The sequence below is a fragment of the Eublepharis macularius genome, chromosome 10 (genome assembly GCF_028583425.1).
Source record: "Eublepharis macularius isolate TG4126 chromosome 10, MPM_Emac_v1.0, whole genome shotgun sequence".
Taxonomy (NCBI): domain Eukaryota; kingdom Metazoa; phylum Chordata; class Lepidosauria; order Squamata; family Eublepharidae; genus Eublepharis; species Eublepharis macularius.
Genome location: NC_072799.1, coordinates 69,611,282 through 69,637,483, shown reverse-complemented (window position 1 = coordinate 69,637,483; position 26,202 = coordinate 69,611,282). Strand labels below are relative to the sequence as shown.

General features: G+C 44.5%; 1 long non-coding RNA gene across 2 annotated transcripts; it reads left to right on the top strand.

Moving 5' to 3' along the window:
• Nucleotides 1–219: 219 nt before the first annotated feature.
• LOC129336473 (uncharacterized) lies at nt 220–25,962 on the top strand. Of its 2 annotated transcripts, none has more exons than XR_008597720.1 (4): nt 220–2,398; nt 3,215–3,306; nt 15,866–15,921; nt 21,143–25,962. It is a non-coding gene; the product is annotated as an uncharacterized LOC129336473 (long non-coding RNA). The 2 variants fall into 2 exon arrangements; XR_008597719.1 differs by lacking the exon at nt 21,143–25,962 and adding an exon at nt 20,765–20,846.
• The last annotated feature ends 240 nt before the right edge of the window (nt 25,963–26,202 follow it).

Sequence of the window (26,202 nt, the reverse complement as noted above, 5' to 3'; positions counted from 1 at the left end):
GGGATATCTGTATTGAGACCTTTGTCCTCAGCAGGTTGGAAGGATTGAGAACTCATATAATGGAAAACAAGGGTGGAACAAAAGGCAGGATGGTGGAAATTTCAGGATGTTTGTCCAGGTGGACATGAGGCATGTCACAGGAAGTTAAAAGGAGTAATGGGGCACCTTAAAGGCTAACAGAGTTGTCTCTTTTATGAAGAATTACTTTTGTCACAAAATCAGAACTTTCAGATGAAGAATTCCCAGGATTTTGGGTACAATGTCGATCGTTTGCAGCATGTTTGGATATGGATCATGTGACAAATATTAAGTAAGCAGTAAGGCGGGTGCGTGTGGTGGAATCTCTGCAGGCAAGGCAGGGAATGGCTTTTAGGCCTCTGTCTCCAAGCTCTATGACTGCAGTAAAACTGTATGCCAGCTCCGGCTGATAGCGAAAATGTTTCCATTGTGAGTTTGTGCGTAAGAACAACAGTAGCAAGATAAAATGTGCATTGAGTTGACTAATCAAGCTTAAAAACATGATAAAACAAATTCAATTAAAACTAGAGAAGGGCATGCGTGCAAGTAAAACTTAGCTGGCTTCTTAACATTTCCCCAGCAGTCTGGCACGTTCAAAGAAACTGACACTTTCTAGTTCCCAAGCAACACTTTTGTCTCTAATTTCCCCTTCAAAATCTGAGAAACAGTCACTGCTCCTACTCCAGCTTGCACTTAGTTTGTGCGTGCAAGAGCCCTACAATATGCATGTCCAATTTGTCAATAGATACATTTATTTTATATTTTATTTATTTATAGTACGCCTTTTTTGCTGTGATCCGAGGTGGATTACAACAGTGCAAGTGACGGTACAATATAATTTACAGCTGGGACACTCATTAAGCAAAGTATGATAGTGAAGAACAGCTAGGCCATTCAGGGAAACAGATACAGTAGGGTATGGTAGCAGAAATTTTTTTAAGCAAGCATAAGCCAAGCACTGAGATGGAAACTATCTGAAACAAAGCATAACTAACTTCATGGCATGTTTAGCAGTGTGGAAACTTGCCAGTAGGAGCATAACTAGGTCAGCAGATACTACCCAATAGCGAAGCATTCAGTCCTCATCTCTACCAAGGCATCTCTCTGAGCTATTTCTTATGACATAGTTCTTTAATCTGGTTAGAAAGCCCTCTTGGATAATTCAGTTTTGCATAGTTTGTGGAAAGCCAGGAGAGTGGGAGCTTTCCGGACCTCCTCAGGCAGGCCATTCCGTAAGGTGGGGGCTGCCACAGAGCAAGCAGATGTGCGGGCAGCTATTGATTTTGCCCAACTGCAGGGCAGTATCTTCAGAAGATTCTGTTCAGATGAGCAACGCTGCTGTGGTGGGACATAAGGAGAGAGGCGGTTGCACAGATATGAGGGGCCAAGCCCATGAAGGGCTTTGAATGAGATAGTCATGACTAGACATGGGCACGAACCGCATTACGAACGCAAAAAACCCACGAACCGCCTGGTCATCTGTTTGCGATCCGGCAGTTCGTGAGCATCCAAGTCCAATGAACCAGCATTCGTAAGAAGCCTGGTTCGTTGCGTATGTCAGCGGTTCATGAAGCCAGACAGTCAGGTATTATCAATCAATTCCCTTGGAAACGGAGCCGGGGGAATGCCTGAACTCTGTCTGCACTCTTTCTGTCACCCTGGAAACCTGAATGGAAGCCCAGCTTACCTTGATCGGCAGGTCTTCCTTCCAATCATGGAGCTGCAAAGTGGTTACAACTTGGGAGAAGACACCCGGGGGAGGGAGGGGGGAGGGGGTGTTCTGTAGCCATGGGCACTCCAATCTCATCCCTGCAAACCCTGATAGGCAGCTCTGATGGCCAACCACAGACCTGTGTTGGTTTATCAAGTGGGAGTTTCCTGGGAGCCTCTGATTGGAGAGGGTATAATTCCAAGATCCCTATTGCAATCTTGACCAAACTTGGGTGCTGACTGGAGGAGAGCCTGCTAGACACTCCCCATGAATATGGGCTCTCTAAATCCAACGGGGGCCGTTCTGAGCCCCACGAACCTCAAACCGGTTCATCAGTGGGAAAAGTTCATTGTGGTTCATTAGTTCGGGTTTGTCGGCGGCACCGAACCACGAACCGCAGGTTCGTTAATTTTTTTGGGTTTGTGCCCATGTCTAGTCGTGACCTTGAACTGTGTCCGATAACTGATGAGAAGCCAATGGAGTGACTGCAGAATGGGAGTGATATGCATGTTCCATCTAGCTCCTGAGAGTAAATAGGGTGCAGCATTCTGCACTAACTGAAGTTTTTGTGTTGGCTTAGAGGAGAGACCAACGTAGAGTGCATTAAAGAAGTCTAGTGTTGATGTTGCTGTGCCCATGGATCCAGGTGGCCAAATCGGCCATGTCAAGGTAAGGAGCCATTTCCCAGGCTAGTCTGAGTTGTGAGAAGACCTTGTTTGCAGCTGCATTTACTTGCTTCCCTAGCAGTAGTGCTGGGTCTAGTATAACCCCAAGGCTCTTAAGTGAGCCAGCCAGGGTCAACTGAACCCCACCAAAGGATGGAAGCACAATGTCCTTCAAGACCTCTGCTTTTCTTACCAGCATCACTTCCGTCTTGTCTGGGTTCATTGCTAGATAATGGGATTTCCTCAACCAGTCCTATTTATTACAAGATTTTTGATGTGTTCTTTTAGATGAGACAATAACATCCATAAAAACAATTCAAGTCAATAAGGCAGCAGTTAAACTCAAATAATAATAATGGTCCATTTTGGTAGAAAACAGCAGTTAAATATAGATTTAAAAAGCAGCATAAAATAGCTTTAAAAGAATTGTGATGATGGCTAGCCACAGCCTTCTAACAAAAAACCTGGGATGGGAGAGAAGGTCATGGGCTAATAGATGCTCCAAAAGATGACAAACTGTGTGTGATTCTATGTGGGTCGGGCATGTTGGCTGGACCAGTCAGATAGCCCTTCCTTTCCTTATTAACAGAGTGCTCCTCCAGAGCTTCAGTGTAGCAGCGTGGCCTAAACTAATATTTACCACGCTATCTTGCAAATTGCACCCGGAGAGCCTCTCCTTTGGGTTAAAGAACCAATAATGGTCTATTTATTTATAGAGGTACATTAACTTAAATACAGTGGAGAGAAAAAGTGACTAACTAATCTAGCTAACTAGGATGGCTTCAGATTGATAACGGGCCATCTGCTTCATTTGTCGTAGGAGGAGACATCATGCTGCTTCTCTGCAGGGAAGAGAGGAAGGAAGAAGAAGGAAAGAAGTTCCCTTGGACTACATTCCACCAATAAGAGAAAGTGAGTAATAGTAGAGTAGGCAGGAAGGAGGCTGATGCTAGCCTATCTATCTGTCTAACTCTATGGTTCTTGTCTTGAAGGTTTGAGCTGGAGACATCGCCAGTACCTTTTTTGAACACGGCATTCCACAGGCAAGCAGCCACCTCTGAGAAACCTATCTTTGGTGGCCACCTTCCTCACTTCAGAAAGAATAAACAGAAAATAGGGCTGAGGTGCTGCTCTTATATGGAGACTAAGTAGACAGGAGAGAAGGTGGCCCTTTCTGTCTGTCTGTCTGTCTGCATCTGTCTTGATATCATTTCCTTTGTCTGCTATAGTAGAAAAGAGCAAGAATCCACTAGCACCTATAAGACTAAGAAAATTTGTGGCAGGGTATGAGCTTTCGTGAGCCACTGCTCACTTCTTCAGATATAGCTAGAATGTGAGTCCATTTGTCCTTATATCTTGGAGAGTGGAGTGACTGCAGAAGCCGAATGGTAATAGTCAGTGAATGATAATGGCAGGCGTGATTGAATAGGTTCGGGTATGCATCTGCATCATGTATCAGCAATGCCCCTCCACTCTCTACATTGGACAAACTGGCCAGTCCCTTCGACAAAGAATTGATGGACATAAGTCTGACATCAGAAACCAAAACATGCAAAAACCAGTGGGGGGACATTTTAACCTTCCAGGACATTCAGCTGCTGACCTAAAAGTAGCAGTTATCCTGCAGAGGAATTTCACAGGGAGATTAAAAATAGAGACTGCTGAATTGCAACCGATAACAATGCTCAAAACAATGCATTCGTTTGGACTGAATCAAGACATTGGCTTCCTGTCTCATTACCAATGCTAATTTCGCCACACCCATTACCCCTCTGCCTACCCCACCCTATTCAATCACGCCTGCCATTGTCATTCGCTGGGTGTTATCCTTCACCTTCTGCAACCCATCCACTCTCCAATATATACGGACAGATGGACTCACATTCTAGCTGTATCTGAAGAAGTGACTCACAAAAGCTCATATCCTACCACAAATTTTGTTAGTCTTATAGGTGCTACTGGACTCTTGCTCTTTTCTACTGCTATGGACAAACACAGCTATCCATCTTGATTTGTCTGTTGGGTTTTTGTGTTGCTTAAATTATGGTTCTAGATAAAAGATTTTCCTTGGATTCGGCACTGAGTTTTATGGATTTCAAGCAGAAATTCCTTGTAGGTTTGCATCTCTTGAACTGACCAAACACCAAAAGATAAACTCTTGAGGATAGGAACAAATCTTTCTACTGCTGTTTATCCCACATGCTATGGTCTGCTATGCTGTCATTTTCTGGGCAGAGAAGACAGGATGTCCTTATTAGCTGCTTCAATGTGCCAACTGAAAGCCAGGAGATAGCTGTGTATGCTAGTGGCTGGAAGGAAGGCAATCTGTATAAGAAAAATAAAGTCCAGTGGTACCTTAAAGACTTAACATTTATTTCAATATGAACTTTTGTGATTCATCATTCACTTCTTCGGATATGTTTGGAAATCAAAGAATCCTTCTCATGGGGCAGATGTTGGCAGAGGGTTAAATTCATCATTAGTCTTTTAAGTGTAGATTTACTATATGTGTAGGATGGCAGGCGAAGGCAGAGAGGTATGAGACTCTTCCTGGAAATTATGGCCTGGTCACCAATTAATAAATTATAGTCCTACTTCATTTTAATTTGTTTACATGTGTTTTTCATTGTTTTAATGAATATTGTAAACTGCCTCAAGCAAATATTATTGAGAGCATAGGATATAATACCTTATTTTTTTTTTAAATATACAATTTTTATTTCTTTTGAGTGGCATTTCTCTTTTGTTGGCCAATTCTTTAGATTCTAGCTTTTTGTCAGTGTTAGTGTTTTGGGATCCTTAAAGGTTTAGTAACTGAACCAGAGCTGGGTGAACATTTATCATGAATAAGCTACTAAATTCTGGATCGCATCTACCAGTATTACGTAAAGAAATATGAGCCGCTTTAGTATGGTCCCCCCTCTCAAATGCTGCTGCCTTTCTCAAACAGACTTCAAAACTTCCCCCTGAAAATTTTGCCTTTAGTAATTGATCTTAAGCCATTTTGATCTTATTCTCATTACATTTCTCAGGCTATGATGAATTCTAAAGGCCACAGAAGAGAAACCCTTTGTTATCCTAATAAGGTCTGCTTCTCTTTTCCCCCTTTCATGGTCCTTTTCAAGTTTTGTTATTCATATTAAAGTTGACAGACAATGTTCTTAGATCATTTTAAAATGTATCAGTATTTTATATTGAACAATCTTTGTTCAAACTTATTTATTTGTAAAGGGTGTCCAAATAATCATACCTCCTCCAGCTTCCTTTGGGAACTGGTGCATTTTTTTGCCCTGGCATTGTTATTCACAAAATGTAATTGTTTAAAGGCAATCACTGACATATTAATCAAGGCAAACACAATTGAACTGCCTATAAAGAATTAAGCTCAGACAATTGAGTAATTGTAGTGATTAAAATGGCCGTCAACCTGATAGTTATCTTTCATGAACTGCTGATATTTTTAGTTAGCGTTTGATTACAGGAACCTCTGCTGTTGCCCAGAAAAGCACCAATATATTATCTTAGTGGCAGTTTCTAGCCACGTATATTTTTAAGGATATTGATAGCCAATGCTTGCTTAATTGAGGCTTCTGGGGAGGCTTCAATAAAAAGGCATATCCTAAAACAGTACCAGATTTGTCTTCCAGGTCTCAATAAACTCAATAGTGCAGGGAACTGTTAGATAACCAGAGGTTGTCTAAGAGAGGATGGTGGAGGGGGAAAGACACTCTCCAGCATTCAGGCTTGGCACCAACAGTGGTGCTTTGTGTAGTGGCTGGTGTGCTTCTCATGCAAGTCAGTTATGTGGAGTAGTGATCAATGTGAGGATTTGCACAATCACCACATCACTTTTTGATGAAATGACTGTATCACTCAGAAGTCTCTCTTGTCCCAAAAGATACAGCCTTTTTCTTTTCTCCCCAACGCAACTTCAGTTAAAGAATCGGAGTGATTCAATATCTTGAATGGTGCACCTGAACTCCATTGTAAGAACTACTTTGAATACCGGGAAGACGATCTCAAAATACTATTATTCCTCTGGGGGCCAATATGTTCCTGTGGGCAGTTAAAGTATTCATCACTAGCATTGTTAGGAAGATGCTGTATGCCATTGGGGTCGGGATTACAGCAGTAACAGACAATATTGACAAACCATTACTAAGATTCCAATACAATATTTTAGGAACTCCTCAGTGTGTATCTGGAATAGTTGCAACCCCAGCTGGAATGAAGAGACAGACACAGGCTTGGAATTAAAGGGCCGTTTATTAAAATGACCATTAACATAAACAAGGCAAGGGCCAACTAAGTGGTACAGGTCAAGCCACGGGGTCAACTCCGGACCTCCGCCTTGACCTGCCTGGGTGAGCCCCAAAGCCCCGGTTGTAGGCCATCCCTTGAATGGCTGCAACCCGGCCAGCCAGGCAAGGGATCCCCCCATCAAGCACCTAATGCCCCAGCCGTACAGCATGAGGGAAGGCCTTGCGCCTGGGGATCCCCACAGGCACCTGCCTGTGCTATGGTAGCCGCCACCAGCATACCGCACTAATGGCAGACCCTGTTCCCCACCCCTGGGGAAGTGCCACTGGGTGCTCACTGGTCCCTACCCTATTCTCAAAACTCTCCTGCCAGTGACATAACCCAACAGCACCACCACTCAAATGCCTCAACACTGCCATTAGTGCAAGGTAGGCGAAAAAACCCATTTCCCTATAGCCAATCAGGGGGAAAGGGTAAAAAATTCCTACCTGGCTCTGCCATAGCAGCCGGCTAGTCCTGCACTAAAAACAGGGAGAGGTGGGTGGGCCGGGGGAACTGTGCAACTGTGGCCGGGGGAAAGCAGAGCCGCCTGCAAAAGGCTTGTGGCTCCGCCCCCGGCCAAAGCCCCGGATGCCCGGGAAGGGAGCCTGTCTCCTTTCCTCTGGGCGGGGCTGCAACAATCGGCTCCCAGCTGAAGCAGCGACACTGCTGCTGGGATAGCCGCACTCTGTGAGCCAAAATTGGGGAGAGGTCCTTTGAACCAAAGACCTAGGAAAGAGCATTTAAGCTGCAATTTAGGATATTAAAATCAAATCCAGAATCAAGCTTCCTTGGACTAGTCAAGCATCATATAAGCGACTGGGATAGACTATTAGATCATAAATTGGCATGCCTAGGCATTACCCAGGATGTGCTAGAAACAATTAGTCAAGAATTGACCCTGCTCACCAGAAGACTTTGATTATAAGAGCACGCTGATTAGAGCCCACAAAGTGTGCTCATCTTTTCATTTGGCATCATCCCTCTGACAAAAATGCCAAATTATTTATTTGACAAAAATCCCAAATTCACTACTTATAGAACTATAGAACTATAGAAGGACTTTTATGCTAGCGTGCTTGAATGCTCTACCGTCAACAGTGATACTAGGAAACTTCAGTGGAATTCTGGGCTCAGATAGACTCTGCAATGGTGGCAGTAACAAAACTGACTCTGTAGCTCACATTTTCTTTGAGCTCCCCATTATTTAATCAGAATTCTTTCTCTCCAGAAGCAAAACCAGCCTGGCTACTCAGTGACAACAATAAACAAACAAACAACTTTGTATGCGGCAAAATTCTTGGCAGCAGTTGTTAAGTTCTACGATAATTTACTTCTAGGTTTTCTTTTCATGAGATGATGGTTGCTGTTTATGACTTAGAGTGTAAAAACAGTAAGAAGTAAAGTAAAGATTCAGTATCTAGAAAGTTTTGTGCGGATCTATAAAGGCTACTTCACACTTCAAGCTTTTAAAGGCCTGAACCTGATAGTCTTCTGTAAATATTTAGTGGTTCATAATAAGTAATGATGACTTAAGCAGTATGTTTGAAAACTCTTTTTTGAAAAATTGGAAGTCACGGCTCATAGCCTACCATTCTGCTCAACAAAGTCTGAAGCTTTCCTCTAGGCTAAGGAGTTTTCCTCTGCTAGATGTTGCCTGTCAAACTATGTTAAAGGATAGGATGCAAGCCAATAATTTGGGTGTGTGTGATTTTCATGATATTTGACTGAAATAACCAGACACCTCATTGAGGAGGATGAGTTCTGTTGGTGTTTCATAAGAATAACTTTTTGCACCACGTTTTTCTGAAAAGTCTGATTCACAATGTGAAATGGTTGTGTGAATTGGCATTGAATAAATAAATGAGGGACAGATGGCTGAAAATCCTGTGGTGCTTTTCTCTCCAGTAGCTCTGTCAAGATCTGGATTATCCTGTGAATAAAAAGAAATTACATTTCTATTAATTTTATTATAAAATACTGATGAGATTCATGGGCTCTGCTAAAGAAGGACGCATGAATACTTTCTATCTCAGTGAACTTCTTTCACACATTATAATAATAAATAACTGTGCTTGTATACTGCTCTTTCAGACAGATTACTGCCCCTCTCAGCAGTCAACAGAATCCACGTTCTTATTATTGCCCCCCAAATACCACTGGGGAGTTCGGACTGAGAGGAATGGCTTACCCAGGGTCACCAACTGAGCTCATGGCAGTTGTGGGATTCAAACCAGCAGAGTGCAGATTCACAACCACTTAACCATTGTTTAGAACAGGGCTAGATATTACTAGGAAAACAAGATACTAGCCCTGTGCATTCACTAATGCATGGCTCGGGAAGAATATTTTCAGGGGAGAATCAATTGGTGGGAGGTGTTTAACCCTTGCCTTGTTCGCTTATTCTCCTCTGCAAATTTCCCTGAATGGTTCATATAGGAGTTTCTGCTCTGAAATTGAACCAGCTGGGTGAAAAATTGCTGTGTGTGGATTTAGCACCACTCCTGCCTGCTCCCTCCAGGTTTTGGAGAATTCCTGGACAGAATGCCCTCTGTCCTTCCCTTTTGGATAGGCCAATCTCTTTGCTTCTGTCCACTCATTTGTCCTCTCTGGGTCCAATTTTCCCATTGCTAGAGAAAGACAGGTAACAGTAGTTGATCCTTCTTGTTTTTGTCTCTGCACATCTGCTTGAGAATACAGCAAACTTGGAGATAATTGAAAAGAGGAAAACCAGCAGGACCTAGGAGCACCAACACCAACACAATGTATCTCTGGATTCAGGGAACGGATAAGCCATATGTAGGGTTGTCCTGCCCAGTAGGCAATTGCCTAGGGTGTCTGAAAGTGTGTGTGTGGGGCACCAGGGGAACCAAAACCAGACAGCCCTGTGGCATCTGTGTCTCCCTGGCCAGGAATATATGTGCCTGCCCTCTGGCTGGCTGGCAGCTCTGGGCACCTGCACACCCACTGGGATGGCTGTCTGGTGTCTCGGGTGCTCAGAGTGCACATGTGTCTGGCAGCTGGCTGAATGCTCAGGGTGTGGATGGGCCTGCCAGCTGGAGGCTCAAAGTAGAGGTGTGCCCAGCCTGGCCTGCACAAAGGGGCACCTGGCCCAGCCAGTGACTCATGGGGAGTGACTGGCTCAACCGGTCTAGGGCTGCCAAAGACCTTCAGCTGGTCCTGGCCATACAGAAACAGAATTACAAACATTCTCCTTTGCTCTCAATGTTCCATAAAGAGTCACTCACTAACAATAGATCTGGTTTCGTCCAAGGGGCTGCAAACGATTAGTGAAGTGATGGGTCCACAATTGGCCAATAGGTCTTATGTTGTGCAGTCCCCAGTTATAGATTTGTGAGGAAAGACTCACGGGCAGTGCATGGCACATGCAGGAAATCCCAAATACATTTATTAGCAATAACAGTTGGCAGGGCTGAGCAAAACCTTTTCTTGAGATATTGGAGAGCCGCTATTAGTCTAGATTGGTTTTAAATAGATGTAAGTTGCTTTAGAGTCAAGTTTTGATGAAAATCAGACTAAAATACAATAAATAAAAATAATAGAGTAAACACTACTGTGCTAGAGGCCTCTGTAGGAGGCAGCTTCATATATCCATTTTAACGTTGGTTTTATTGCCTTTGGTTGTATTGTTGCTCTTTGTCTTGCTTTGCTTTGATATGTTTATTGACTATATTTGTGATGAACAGAGCATATAACTCTGATACTGTTCCAACAGCAGCAGTTGCCTCTTGGTTTTCAGATCCAACAAAAATTGTTAGTTTTCTCTCTTAAATCCTTAAGGCATCTGGGAAGTAGCTCTCTGAAGGGGTACTATGTGTACATGCCCCATCTCTCAGATTAAACTCTAGTCCCAGATATGGTTTTATTCGTTGTGAGCTGGGATGCATGATGGGACAATTATGGAATGCTTTTCACTTGTCTCATTTGTCATTGGGTGGTGACAACTTGGATCTTTGGGGTTCCTGACTGTGTTGACAGCAGGAGACTAACTGTTGGCTGGGCCTCTCTGGTGATGTCACTTCCAGTTACTTCCAGTGTGACTTGGAAGTGATGTCATCACATAGAGGCAATTCTCTAGCAGCCTGTCTTGTCTTCTAAGATGAAGTAATATATATGTGCACACTCACACACATCCTGTATACCTACTCTCTTAGGTGTGAATTGCCACATATATGTAATCCTACTATATAAAGGCTGAGTGTATTCAAGACAACTCACTTCCTACCCTGGTGAGCCTCCAGAGGGCACTGCTGTGGAGGGAAGCCCAGATGAGGCAACCAGACCTCCAGAGAGCACACCATGGTGGGAAGCCCAGGCTAGGATCAGGCGTGGAGCAGGAGGTAATGCCTGCCGCCCACCTTCACCCAGTTGGGATTAGAAGCAGTGCAGGTGGCGATGCCCGCCCCTGCCTTCACCCAGCTGGGATCAGGAGCAGAGAGGGGGCAATGCCTGCTCCCCATCTTCACCCACCTGGAATCAGGAGCCAGAGCAGTTGGCAATGCCCGACCCCCGTCTTAAACCAGCTGGGATCAGGAGCAGAGCAGGTGGCAATGCCCCTGCCTCGCCTTCACCCAACTGGGATCAGGAGCAAAACAGATGGCATTGCCCACCCCTTGCCTTTACACAGATGGTATCAAGAGTAGACATGGGCACAAACAGAAAAACCCTCCGAACATGGTGTTCATTGTTCGTTGCCATCCATGAACAATGAACAATGAACATCAATGAACATGACCTGTTCATAAACATGTTTGTTGTTCATGGGGGCCAGCAGGCTCTCCTCCAGCCATCAAGATACCTACCGCACCACAACCAGAAACCCTACCTGAGCAGGCAGCAGGAAATGTACCAATAATAAATAATAGCTTGGTCCCAGAGACTGGCAGCAGCCCTAGAATTTGAAGAGGTAGATCCCTATCCCACCACACACAAAGACAATTCAAGCTCCAATGCACTCTCCCTGTCTCTCTCTCAAAATGCCAACAGCAACTGTCCCTGTCCGCAAAACCAGAGCTGGGATCCCCCCTCCCCCCTGCTCTTTGCTTCCTTGTAACAAATTTGGAGCTCCACACTTGAAAGGAAGACCTGCCTATCAAGCTAAATTGGGCTTAGATTGGGGTTTCCAGGGCAACAGCAGGAGTTCAGAGAGAGTTCAGGCAGTTCCTGCCTCTGGTTGCTAAGGGAATTGATTGCAGGTGCCAGATTGTCTGGCTTGACAAACAGCAATGAACAGCAATGAACGAGGCTTGCAACGACCATATGTTCATTTAGAATGGGGCCTCACAAACAGCTTGTTTGTGAACAGCTGATTGGGCTGTTCGTGTTTTTTTTTTTTAGTTCATACTGCTGTTCTTGCCCATCTCTAATCAAGAGTGGAGCAGATGGCAATGCCCAGCCCCAATTAACCCAGCTGAGATCAGGTGTGGAGCAGGTGGCAATGCCCACCCACCCTTTACCCAGCTGGGATTAGAAGCAGAGCAGGGAGCAATGCCCGCCCTCTGCCTTCACTCAGCTGGGACCAGGAGTGGAGTAGGTGGCAATGCCCACCCCCTGCCATCATCCAGTTGGGCAAACCAAGGGAATCCACCCGGATAGTAATGAACTGTCCAGTTGGGATCAGGTACAGAGCAGTCGCAATGCCCATTCCCTCTTCATCCAGCTCAGATCACGAGCAAAGCAGGTGGCAATACCTGCTCGCCCCTTCACCCAGCCATGATCAGCAGTGGAGCAGGTGGCAATGCCTGCACCTCGCCTTCACACAGGTGGGATCAGAGTGGAGCAGGTGGCAATGCCTGCCCTCCCTTCACCCAGCTGGGATCAAGAGTGGATCAGATGGCAATGCCTGCCCCACCTTCACCTGTCTGGGATCAGGAGTGGAGCAGGTGGCAATGTCTGCCCCCCTTCAGCCAGCTGGGATCAAGAGCAGAGCAGGTGGAAACGTCCGCCCCCTTTCACCCAGCTGGGATCAGGTGCAGAGCAGGTGGCAATGCCTGCCCCCCTTCACTTGGCCAGGATCAGGCACAGAGAAGGTGGGCATGGCCACCCCCCTGCCTTCATCCGACTGCGATCAGTGATGGAGGATGGGGGAATGCACGCCTGTATGACATCCCCTTTCTAGAGCCCATTGTATTTTTTCCCACAACAGGCTTTGTTGCTAGTAATATATATTGAAGACAAATGTCTATCTACCTATCATTTATCAATCATTTTTAGTACATGCTTCCTCCAAGGAGCTCAGCACAGCACATACTACCTTCTCCTTTTTGTCCTTACAATGATTCTGTGAGGTAGGTTAGCTTCAAAGTGACTGGCCTAAGTCATCCAGTGAATTTCATGACAGAGTGGGAGTTGAATCCAGACCATTTCTTACACTCTAATCATCACACCACACTGATTTTCATGAAGGTGAGCCACTGAGGATTTTATTACCCTACGTTATTCTGAAAGAAAACCATACGCTTGTATGATGTCGAGTAGAAATACTTTCTGTGTGACTCTTTCAAGATACACTCTCAGCCTTACCTACCACACAGGGTTGTTGTGAGGAAAGAGGAATAATATATGCAGTTTTGGGTCTCCATTGAAGAGAAAGGCGATATATAAATGAAGCAGATAAATACATAAGATGCAGTTATAAGTTATGGATTAGTAGAGGTACAGTGAAACCTGTATATCCGTAAAAGAAAGCTGTCAAATTCTGAAATCTTTGATTTGAACAGATACGCTACTGTTATGAAATGTATTCAAGCTGAAAAGAATAAACACCATGATTTCAGAGAGTTATTTATGAATTCAAAGTAAATCTTGCAAACTGTTCTTGAACATTTCAACCCCCCTCCTTATCTTAATGCATTCAGTTATGAAACAAAAAGAACAGGGGTTGTAATTTTATTCCATATTAAAGAGCCTTCGGTCGAATCTAATAATTTACAGGCATGTGCCCTTAGCAAATCCTTTAAGCTTGTCATTAAAATGTTATTTTGAGGGAACCATTCGTATTCACGTTACATCTATAGCTTGCTCACCAGCCAGCCACAGTTGGGTATGTTCTTATAGTTTGCATTATAAGACATATGTAACTGGATATAAAGTATTCAAATAGCTTTGTTACACATACTCCTGAAAAATAACATTTTCCATAAAATGGTATTATTAGCAATGCTAATATATTCAACAGCAATAACTTTTTAGTTATATCGCTGGTCGGACAGCCTATTGGCTTTAAGACCTAGATGGAATGAGAATTAGATATCATCAGCTGACAAATTATTGTAACAGATGTTTACCAGATTGATTTTGACTTACAGGAAACAGGACAATTTGTGTTGCGGAAAGACAGCCTGATCTTTATATTTTTATTTTTTTTGTTCCCTGGATTTTAGTAGAACCAAACTGGCTTATTAATTAACATTTAAGATATTGTGGACCAAGTTTCTTCCCAGCTGTCTGCCCAGCACTTGATCCTATCTTTATAGAAGATGGGTCTACAGTGATTACCAGCCATGGTGACTAAAGGGAAGGTCCACATTCAGAGGAAATAAACCTCTGAATACTAGTCCTAAGAGGCAACATCAAGGGAAGCCCGCAGTGTCTATGCCCAGTTGGTGGCCATCCAGGGTAACCAGTTGGCCACTGTGTGAGACAGGATACTGGATGAGATGGACCACTGGTGTGATACAGCAAAGCTCTTCTTCTGTTCTCTTGCTCTCCTAGTTAACAATGTATATTTCTTCCTTGGAATGGTTGTGAAAGTTTGCCTATGGGTTTAAGCACATTCCTTTGGGCCACATCCAGTCTTTCAGGGTTTGCTCATTTGCTTTCCCACTTGACAATTTCTTGCCATTTGTTGCCATTTCTCCTATTGGTTTGCCTGTGCACATCTGCCCAGTCATTATTTTGGTGTCTGGGTGTGCTTGTGAAATACATCCAGTCTCTTCCACGTGCACAGTTGCTTTCCATCCACATTGATTCCCTGCCCATCTATATTTTTGTGAAAGATCCTTACAGGAAGATGGGATATGCTGTTTGCATGGCAAGCTTCCTACAGTCCCTATATGCCTCACATGAAAAGGGTGCCTGCTCTTTCCAGACACATTCCTTGCATTTTCAGTTGCATACCATAACACTGAACTGTGAACATCTGCACCAGCCATATGGCTGTGCCTGTAGTATGCCTGGAATTAAAACATTTCAGACATCTCTGAATGATCACACATGCTTGGCCACAGTACTGATCTACAGTAGAAGCCCCTGGAACGTGAGGGATTCAGATGGCGGTGCAGTAACCTATACAAGGAAATAGCTCCACAGGAAACTGAGAACCATTTATGCATAATGGTTTGCCATAGAAATCAATGGACTTCACTTGCTACCATAAGTCAAAGGTTGTTTTTTGGTAGCAAGCTGAAGCTTGATGGTCCATTTAGTGGTGCTCCCTCAGGCTCTATGAGAGGTTGCCTAATCATCTGAATCCCACATGAGATATCTCAGCATAGTATAACGTGAAGGTACTGGAGTCTCCCAGCATAAATTCAGGAAGTTTGCTGGGTGACTTTGGGCCAGACACACACTCTCAGCCTAAACTACCTCACAGGGTTGTTGTGAGGATAAAATGGAGGAGAGGAGAACAATGTAAGTCACTTTGGGTCCCCACTGGGGAGAAAGGTGGAGGTATAAATGAAGAAAATAAATAAATTAATTAAATAAATTTCCTGTCATACTATTTAATAATAACAACAACATTCGGTTTATATACTGCCCTTCAGGATGACTTAACACACACTCAGAGCAGTTTACAAAGTATGTCATTATTATCCCCACAACAAAACACCCTGTGAGGGAGGTGGGGCTGAGAGAGCTAGAAGCTGTGACTGGCCCAAGGTCACCCAGCTGGCTTCAAGTGGAGGAGTCAGGAATCAAACTGAGGGCCAAGCTACACATGACGAATGACACTTGAACAGCAAGTGTATTTCTCCCTGTTCACTTGCCCTCCACTCAATCCACTTGCCATTCAAGTGTCATTCGTCATGTGTAGCTTGGCCCTCAGTTCTCCAGATTAAGAGTCCCATGCTCTTAATTAGTACACCAAACTGGTGACTGTGCAATATTTCCCCTCCCTTTCTTAAAAAAGGCTTTGTCATTTCCGCTTCAGATTCTTCAAGTACGGCGCACAGAACGTTTCCTATAACAAACAATTCCAAGTTTCAGGTAGGTTGAAATTAACTTTTTAAACATCCCCTGTGATTCATGAGCCCTTGCTGCTTCAGCTCCCTGTCTTTCCACACCATCAACCATCTCCACCCACCTCACTTTTCATAAGTGTTCCAGCCTAGGACAGAGAAAATTGAAGCTACGTACAAAGCCCTCATTCTGAACAACAAGAGGAGCCACACCCCCACAATGTTATTACAGCAATAGTCCCAATCCAGCACTGGTACAAGCTTAATGGGGGAAGCAGAACCTTGCTGTGGCTTAATTTGCAACCTACTTCTTAACTGTAACGTGCCTTCCCTGGCCCCTCAACTCCTGTAGGCACATACAGCTATTAATTGCAGAGGGCAGCATCATCAGGAACGTTTAGTTATTTCACCAATTTTAGAATAGAGTTGCCTGTTAAACATGCTTTAAAGAACACATCTGCTAAAGCTAGACCCAACTCTGATGCAGATGCAGTGCACAATTCTTACAGAAAATGTAACATACAATAACTGAGTCATCCAGGAAAAAAAATCCTATAGCAAGGGCGAGGGACCAGAGCAACCTCCCAGGCTACCCAAGTCTGAGGGAAGCCAGGGACCCTCCTTTGATGTCCTTGTACCAGAGCAGCAACACATGCGATGCCTTTAAGGCAAAGACTGCTGCTCCATTGCTTGCCAAGTACTGATGCTTTAATAGCCCACTGCTTGATGAGCAGCTGGAACTCAGCCTTGATCCAGGGGAGGGAAATGAGGAGATGAATCCCATCTGGGATGTGGGGGCAGCAGCAGCTTCCCACAGGAATTGCTCAGATCCCATGGGAGTTCCAGAAGGGTGGCTCCTCCAAAGGGTCCGGAGCCTGGATGAGCCAAGCTCTTCATAAGACAAGTAGGTCTATGAGGTCACATAGGCTTTGGTTCCGGATGTTGAAGAGCAGGCTTAGGAGAGAGGTAAAGAACAAGGGTGAGAGAGGCCTTCTTCCCTCTCAGATGGAGGCTGGTGGGATTGTACTCTGTTGGCACAGATCAAAACAGATTGTACTCTGTGGTGTCCCCTGTTGGCAAAGATCTGCCAGGCTCTGATAGGTTTTCTACAGTAAGTAGCCAAAGAACAACACAATTAGTTCCACATCTCCACCGAACCATGTGGCAAACCTCTGTTGAAAATGAGAATTCTGAAAATGGTTTAAGGTATGGCCCTAGGGTCTCCCTTAAAAGGAAATAAATCAAAGATAGATTGGAAATCCTGCTTGATTACCAGCTGTTTAGTTCCCCAGTAAGCACCCTTTCTGAGTTGACAGACGTGCTCTCAGGCATGGTGCTGGAGACACCTAGACTGATCATTCTGGGTGACTTCAAGATTCATATTAAATGTTCTTTGTCAGGCTTGGCCCAGGACTCCATACCTTCCTTGCCAGCCCTAGGCCTCTCTCACATAATGACAGGCCCGACATGTGAAAGAGGCCACACCTTAGACTTAATCTTTTGCTCTAAGCCTTTAAGGCTTCTTTCAGGATTGGAGATTCGGCCAGAACTGTGGACTACCATTACCCAGTGAAGTCAAGTGTAAATATACCCCTAAAACCCCACAAAAGGGGGGGGCTCTAAAATGGTTCACCCACAAAAACTCACGGATCCTTCTAGATTCCAAAATACTCTGGGAGATTTTAGAATACCAAATGCATATTCTGTTAATATGTGTTTGGTATTCTGTGATGGAAGCTTGGATGTGAAGCTCCTTGAAGCTAGTTGACAAGATTGCTCCTTGCTGACCTGTCACTTCCTCGCCATGGAAGCCAGGTCCATGGTTCACCTCAGAGCTGGATGACCTAAAGAGGACTGAAAGACATCTAGAAAGATGCTGGCAGAAAAACTTTTGCTGAATCTGATAGAGCTTGCTACAGAGCCCATTAGAAGACCTCTGAAGCGGTGGTGATAACGATAAAGAAATGTTACTTCACTGCAACCATTGAATCAGCTGGTTCATGATAATCCGAATTGTTGAAAGAACATCTACATCTTTTGGTTCCTAAATCTGAACCTTTACTGGCCCAAGGACAGACAATTAGCTGTGCGAAGTTTTTTGCTGATAAAATAAAATGCCCTCTGATCTGGATGCTAGCTATAATATTGGCAAGGAAGAAGTAATGCTTAACACACTGTCTGGCCACTTCTAAACTATTTTGACCCAATTACAGTGATGGATATTGACAGGATCCTGGCATCTGTAAAGGCCACTACTTGTTTTTAGATCTCTGCAACCCATACCCTGTTGCATTTTTTCACTGAATGCCGTAGCTCTTGATTATATTGTAGAGATGGGCACAAACTGGGATACGAACCAAAATTTGTGACAAACCAGGCCGGTTCATGGTTCATAAACTAGTGGTTCATCAGATCCTATTTCTGATGAACTGCCATGAACTTTAGGCTGGTCAATTTGGTTCATTTTTCAGTTCATCACTGCAGACAGCCTGGTGCCGATCAATCAGTTTCCTAGGCAACAGGGGGTGGATTTTATGCATACCTTCTGCTGATCCGAAAGTGACCTTCTGCTGACCCTGAAGTGGTGATTTGCAGGCCCGTAAGTGAAATTTTCACAAACCAAATGAACTGATTTGTGAACTGGTGCAGGTTCATGAAAGTTTGTGGTTCATGATTCATGAAACGTGACGAACCACAAACTGCATGGTTTGGTTTTTTTCTGGTTCATGCCCATCTCTATTATATTGTATTGACTTCACTGTGCAATCCACCCTGGTTCTCAGTGAGAAAGATGGACTCTTAAACAAACAAACAAACAAACAAACAAACAAACAAACAAACAAACAAACAAACAAACAAACAAACAAACAAACAAACAAACAAACAAACAAACAAACAAACAAACAAACAAACAAACAAACAAACAAACAAACAAACAAACAAACAAACAAACAAACAAACAAACAAACAAACAAACAGCTGTTGGGATCCTCGACTGTGAGTTAAAGATGATCAATATCAATGAGCCAGAGGAGTTAGCCGTATTAGTCTGTAGTAGCAAAATCAAAAAGAGTCCAGTAGCACCTTTAAGACTAACCAATTTTATTGTAGCATAAGCTTTCGAGAATCAAGTTCACTTCGTCAGATGCATGATACAAACTGGTCCCCTTCTCTCCCCTCTCCCTCCTCCTCTTCTGTATTTGACCAGTTTGTATCATGCATCTGACAAAGATAACTTGATTCTCGAAATATCAATGAGAATTAAGAACACACAACTTTCTAAATGAGAGCCATAATTTACACTGATACACTTTCCAGTAAAGCATCTATGGGAATAACGTAGGAGGAGCATGGCACAACTTAGAAACTAGAAGGCAAACCTACATCACTATTGGTGGTTTCTACCACCACTTCCTTAAATGCAGAGCATGTTTTAAAGACAATCTGTTTTGAATGTTTTTGCTCACTTCAAAGTGAACGGAATGATGGCACAATAGCATGTGTTTAAAAGCTTTAGATTAAGTACAGTTAGGAAGATATCCATTTGAAAAGTTTATAATTTTTTAATGAGATGGGTAAGAATATTTGGAAATGATATAGAAGTATTCTGGGCTTTGTGCTGTTTGTACAAGCAAACACAAAACATATTGCAGCGATTACTAGATATTTAGTGCAATTCTAAGCAGAGTTACTCCAGTTTAAGCCCACTGATTGGAGTAACTTTTTTTAGGATCACACTATAAGTGTTCTTAATTCTTAGAATTCTAAGAATTAATTCTTAATGCCCTGGGAACATGCTGTCTGCCCAGCCTACTTGCTCAAAGTAAACCAGCTCTGCATTCTTTTCCCAACTCATTAGCCCTGAGCTGCTAGAGTTAAGAGTGCCCGTCAAGACAATACTACTCAGATTGTGCTTACAATAAGGGAGAAACCTGTCCACCATATAATAGGCTAATAACATCATATTTATTCCACCGAGCTAGTATATAAGCTTTGTTAAGGTGTCAATGTGTCAGAGAAATCAATGGCAATTTCATCAGAGCCTATCTATTTGAAGAGATGCCATTTTTAACTCTAAAAACAATTCTGAAGAATAAACACATTTTACAGATTTAAAGAGCAGTCCATCTATAAACTGAGCATCAGCGTATGAATTGCAATCCGGTGTTTGGGCAACCAAGCACTGAGCCTGCTATGTGTTGAAAAGAGTATCTTCAAAACATTCCCACCATTCTTATACCAGATCATAACAAATATGAATGGCCATCTGGTTATAATGTTGGGACTTGTGTAGCAAACTATCGGTCATGTCACTGACACATATTAAAGAGTTGCTCATATTACTTTAGTGGGGGGGGGGTGGAAATGAAATGTTTTATTGCAGTATCTGCTTGGAAGTATACTTACAATGAAATTCTTGATGGTCTCTCTGGTGCCCCACCCAGTGGCAGCAGCTGTGAGCCCTGACAAACTGAACACTATTGTTTGTGGAACTCAAAAAAATAATTAAACATCTCAATCAGTTGCCATGATCCAGTACAGAATGAAGCATGCTTAAGTTTACAGAGCTCAATAATACTATATAATAATTATAATAATAATAGCATTTGATTTATATACCGCCCTTCAGGACAACTTAATGCCCACTCAGAGTGGTTTACAAAGTATGTTATTATTATCCCCACAACAAAACACCCTGTAAGGTGGGTGGGGCTGAGAGAGCTCCTAGAGCTGGACCACACGTTACTAAATACACGCGAATGACACACAAACCAACTTACACGGGTCTCCCCTGTACACTCTCCAGTCTTTCATCACCGTAATCAAACTTATGTCTGCCTTTGCATGGGTTCTCTTGGCATTCCTCCAAGACGGGCGAACAGTATCCCATCATGCATCCGTTCCATTTCCTCATAAATTGAATCAGTGTTAGGAATTGTTCCTCAAGTGGTCAACAGGGGGAGTAACGATAAATTTTATGTTTGTCATTATGTTTGCTTATCAATTGCTTTGTAGTCGGCTGTAATTTGTACTCAACATATATGGTGTAACTCAATAACAGCCAGTCTCTCCTTTGGTGTTGCTTGGGGGGGGCGGAATATAAGCAGTGGTCAAATGGTGGGAAAAAAACCCGGGGCGATTACCTACTGTGATGAGAGAGTACTTCGGGTAGAACTGGGCAATGGCAGGCAAAAAAATTAGTTTCGCGACTGACATCCAAAATAAATTCTTGACGTTCCCTCACGTAGACGTGAGCGCCATCTATCTGCGATATTGAGAGCATGGATGACTGTGCCGAGGGTGGGAAGTGGAAGAAAATGGAGACAGAAACTCTACATTGCCAACTTGATGATCGAGACCGCGTACACTCGCCACTGAAAACAGATGATCTGAACGCATGGCCAGACAAGGACACGTACTCATCTAGGCACGGGAACTTGGGGTGAGGCACGAATATAGACACTCGCTTGGTCTTGTGTATTTAGTAACGTGTGGTCCGGCTCCTAGAAGCTATGACTGACCCAAGGTCACCCAGCTGGTTTTAAGCAGAGGAGTGGGGAATCAAACCTGGCTCTCTGCAGTCTTAACCACTACACCAAACTGTGCCAAATTCTGTGTTTAATTATAGCAAATGTATGAAGAGGAGAAATCTCAGTTATTTAAAAGCTAGTATGATGTCATTTATGACATATCATTCTGTTTTGTTTTCTTATACTGTATCAGTAGAAACCAGGATGATTTTTAACCCCCCCCCCCCGCCTCCCTAAGCTTTGGCTAGAGATAATATGGCTCCCATCAAGTGCTTGCTACTGCACATTTCCATTCCATGTGCAAATTGGAAAACAATGTTTTTAGTCTTAGGCATCCATAATGTGAGAAAATGCTCTCTGATGATGAAGGGAATGTGCATTAACTCCCATGATGTGTAGTTTCTCTTGAAGGAAGAGTCAAAACATCTTTCTTCAAGCTGCATTCTGTTCAAGAAGGCAAGGCTTGATGGATTCTGCATTGGCTCACTTTTAAATTGATCTCACTTAATGCCACTATGTCTAAGGCTTGCAGGATTTATCAGCACACCACATAGTTAAGCTACTCAACTTCCATGAACTCCCACGAGATTTCTAGCAACCTGTGTGCAGGATTGCAACGTAACTTAATAAATATGTCTCATTGGTGCTTTGAAACAAGTCTGTACTTGTTTTTTTTTGTGTGTGGAAAAAACCAAAGATATAAGATAATGCAAGATACTAAGGAAAGAGGGGGGTTGATTTTACCCGATTTGAAATTGTACTTCGTTGCCGGATGCTTTCTGTGGGTGAAGGAATGGATCCTGTTCAGAAACAGAAGGCATGATTTGAGATTTGGATGGCATGGTGATTTGTGGTATGATAAAATTAAGGTAAATGCAGAATTTAATATCCACTTTGTTAGACGTGCCATTTTTAGAATATGGAATAAATATGAACTTAGGATCTGCCCAAAAATACCTTTATAGCTATTGCTGCAAGATGCTCATTTCAAAAGGGAAATGTTAAGTTCGTATAAATGGTTATGGTGATTTGTTAGAATTCTCACATGGTGAATATAAAATAAAATCAAGAGAAGATTTGCTAATAGAGGGACATATTTGCCAATGGTTTTCTTATTTACAAATGCCAGAAAGGCTTAAAATAGACAAGAGACATTATTATTTTGAGCAATCTAAGACTGAATTTGAGATAGAATTATGTACAAATGATTAACATATTATTGCCAAAATGTATAAACTCTTGCCGAAATTTGAGACAGCAGAAGAGCAAGCGAAAGAATGTATGATTAAATGGGCTAAAAACTTTGGATTTTATATATTAACTAGCAACAAATCCCGTTGTGGGAAAATATACAACAGGCTCTAGAAAGGGGAGGGTGGACAGGCAGGCATTCACTCCTCCTCCGTCACTGATTCCAGCTGGTGAAGAAGGGGGTGGGTGGGCTTTGTCATCTGCTCCATGCCTGATGTGCCTGATCTCGGCCATGTGAAGGGGTGCTGGGCTTTGCTACCTGATCCATGCCAGGTAAAGGGGGGCATTGCCAACTGTTCTGTGCCTGACTGTGGCTGGGTGAAGGGGGGCAGGCATTGCTGCTTGCTGCAAGCCTGATCCAAGCTGAATGAAGGGGGTGGGCATTGCCACCTGCTCCCCACTGGGTGAAGGGAGGAACAGGCATTGCCTCCTGCCCTGTGCCTGATCCTGACAGGTGAAGGTGGGCGGTGGGCTTTACTAAATGCTCTGCTCCTGATCCCAGCTGGGTGAAGGGGGTACAGGTATTGCCACCTGCTCTGGTACTGATTCTGGCAGGTTGAAGTGGGGGCAGGCATTGCTGCATACTTGGCGCCTGACTCTGGCAGGGTGAAGACAGGGTGGGCATTGCCACCTGCTCAGTGGCTTATTCCAGTAGGTTGAAGAGGGTGGGCATTGCCACCTGCTTTGCTCCTTATCCCGGCTGGGTGAAGGGAAGAAGGGCATTGCCTCCTGCTGTTTGCCTAATCCCAGCCAGGTGAAGGCGCGAGGTGGGCATTGCCACCTGCTTCACTCCTGATCCCAAATGTGTGATGGTGGGGAGTGGGCATTGCCACCTGCTCCACCACTAATACCAGCTGAGTTAAGGCAGGGGAGGGCATTGCCACCTGCTCCACTCTTAATACCAGCTGGGTTAAGGTGTGGGATGGTCATTGCCATCTACTCCTCTCCTAATACCAGCTGGGTTAAGGCAGGGGACAGGCATTGCCACATGCTCCACTCCTGATCCCAGCTGGCTAAGGGGGTGGGTGGGCATTGCCACCTTCTCAGCTCCTAATACCAGCTGAGTTAAGGAAATTGCCATCTGTTCCACTCATAATACCAGCTGTGTTAAGGTGGGGGTGTGCATTGCCAACTGCTCTGATCCTGATCCCAACTGGTTCAAAGGGGGCAGGCGGGCATTGCCACCTGCTCTGCTGCTGATACCAACTGGGTTAAGGTGCGGGTGGGCATTGCCACCTGCTTTGCTCCTAATACTAGCTTGGTGAAAGCAGGGGTTGGGCATTGCCACCTGCTCCACTCCTAATATCAGCTGGGTTAAGTTGGGTGGTGGGCATTGCCACCTGACTTACTCCTAATACCAGCTGGGTGAAAGTGGGAGGCAGGACTTTGCCACCTGCTCCCAGCCTGGGCTTCCCTCCATGGCACATTTTCTGGATGGACATAGTGCTTTGCCTAGGCTTCCCTCCATGGCAGCACCCTCTGGTGGTGCACCAGGGTATAAAGTGAGTTGTCTGAAATATGCTTACTCAATTATATAGTAAGATGGAACCATGGGAAAACGTGGCTAAAAGGGCTGAAATTTACATTGAGTTTTAGTCTAAAAGATAATTTTTATAAGACGATGTATCATTGGTATGTGACGCCTGAAAAACTGGCCAGAAGATATTTTGAACCGTTGTTGGAAATGTGAACAACTTGAAGGAATATTTTACCACTAGCAACAAAGCCTGTTGTGGGAAAAAATACAGTGGGCTCTAGAAAGGGGAGGGCAGGCAGGCAGGTATTCCCTCCTCCTCTGTAATGGATCCCAGCTCGATAAAGACAGGGGGGTGGGTGGGCATGGCCATCTCCTCTGCACCTGATCCCAGCCAAGTGAAGAGGGGCAGACATTGCCACCTACTCTGTGCCTGATTCCAGCTAGGTGAATGAGGGGTGGGCCTCCTGCTCAACCCCTGATCTCACCTTGTTGAAGGGGCGGGCCTTGCCGCCTGCTCCATGCCTGCTCCCGGCTGAGTGAAGCAGGGGTGAGCATTGACACTTGCTCCGCTCCTGATCCTGACTGGATGAAGAAGGGAGGGCATTGCCTCCTACTCTGTGCCCGATTCCAGCTCGGTGAAGTGGAGGGGGAGCATTGTGGCCTGCTCTGCGTGTGATTCTGGAAGGTTGAGCGGGGGTGGGTGGGCATTGCCTCCTGCTCTGCGCCTGATCAAGGCTGGGTGAAGGGGGGCAGGCATTGCCTCATGCGCTGCTCCTGATCCTGGTTGGCAGGCATTGTCACCTTCTCCTTGCCCGATCCTGGCCTGGTGAAGGGGTGGGCATTGCCACCTGCTCCAATCCTGATCCCTGCTGCATTAAGGGGGCAGGCATTGTCACCTTCTTGCCTGATCCTGGCCGGGTGAAGGGGGGCGGCATTGCCACCTTCTCCCCTTCTGATCCCAGCTGGGTGAAGGACAGGTGGGCATTGCCACCTGTTCTGCTCCTGATTCCAGCTGGGTGAAGGCAGGGGACGTGCATTGCCACCTGCTTTGCTCCTCATCCCAGCTGGGTGAAGGCAGGGGACGTGCTTTGCCACGTGCTCTGCTGATCCCACCTGGGTGAAGGCAGGGGGTGGGAACTGCCACCTGCCCTACTCCTGATCACAGCTGAGTGAAGGGGGATGGGCATTGCTACCTGCTTTGCTCCTGATCCCAGCTGGGAGAGGGCAGAGTTTGGGCATTGCCACTTGCTCCACTCCTGATCCAAGCTGGGTGATGGTGGGAGGTGGGCATTGCCCCCTCTCTGCTCCTGATCCCAGCTAGGTGAAGATGGGAAGCAGACAATGCCACCTGGTCTACTCCTGCTCCCAGGTGCATGAAGGGGGGGATGGGTATTGCCAGCTGCTCTGCTCCTGATTCCAGCTGGGTGAAGGCAGGGGATGGGCATTGCCACCTGCTTCATTCCTGATCCCAGCGTGGTGAAGGCGGGAGGCGGGCATTGCTGCCTGCTCCATGCATGATCCCAGCCTGGGCTGTCTGCCGTGGTGCGCTCTCTGGAGGTCTGGCTGCCTCATCTGGGCTTCCCTCCACAGCAGCGCCCCTTGGTGGCACACCGGGGTAGGAAGTGAGTTGTCTTGAATATGCTTAGCCTTTTATATGGTGGTCATGTAAGAAAGCAAAAACATTTTGGACAGAAATACAAATAATAATTCATTTTTTAAAAAAGATTAGTATATAACTGAAGCCAGAGTCTTGTCTTTTGGGACCGATGGATACTCAGCTGAAATGAAACCATGGAACTTTGTTTTTATATATATGACTACAGCAGCAATATGAGCAAAACTGAAAGAGTCCAATATTGCCTACAATAGAGGAATGGCTGATAAAGGTGTTGGAATTTGCAACGATGACAAACTTAGTACATTGATTAGAAAAAAGACAATAAGCTCATTCATTCTTGAATGAAAAATCCTTATAGCCTTTTTGCATGAATTAGATCACAATGATTTGACTGTTTGTGGATTTGTGGAATAACAAATTATGATGTTAGAA